This window comes from Mandrillus leucophaeus, unplaced genomic scaffold (genome assembly GCF_000951045.1).
Source record: "Mandrillus leucophaeus isolate KB7577 unplaced genomic scaffold, Mleu.le_1.0 Scaffold343, whole genome shotgun sequence".
In the NCBI taxonomy this organism is placed as follows: domain Eukaryota; kingdom Metazoa; phylum Chordata; class Mammalia; order Primates; family Cercopithecidae; genus Mandrillus; species Mandrillus leucophaeus.
The window spans coordinates 821,084-821,727 of NW_012103621.1; positions in this window are offsets into that span (position 1 = coordinate 821,084).

The window sequence follows — 644 nt, forward strand, 5'->3', positions numbered from 1 at the left end:
GCTGGGATTACAAGCACCCGCCACTGTGCCTGGCTAATTTTGTATTTTTAGTAGAGATGGAGTTTCGCCATCTTGTCCAGGCTGGTCTTGAGCTCCTGAACTCATGATCCACCCGCCTTAGCCTCCCAAAGTGCTGGGATTACAGGCGTGAGCCACCACACCCAGCCTCTCTGTTCTCTTTAGGTGAGCTCTGTTGTGGTTCTGTTTCCAATTGTCAGAGGATCACAAAATCCTGAGAGTTAGGGTCGACTCCCAGGTCACCTGCTCCAATTTACCACCCAGTGCCAACTACTCTTTATGACATTCTCTGATGCTCCCCTAACCTCTATCTGAACCACTCCAGTGACAGCAACTGACTTCTTTGCCAGCTGATCACTTCACGGTCAGGAAGCTTTTGGTAACTTCTACCCATGTGCTTCCAGTTTTTTAAAACTTTTTTTTTGTATTTTTATTGAATTTACAAAAATGTCTGTCCAGTTATGACAGTAAAATGGGAAACCACAATGACAAACGGTGGCACAAAAAACAAGACACACCCATCAGGAATTATACCAAACCCTTTCCTTTTTATTCATTCAGAAGGGAATCCAGTGCACAAATGTCAAATGTGAGCATTGTCATTTTTTTGTTCTAAGAAGGGGGAA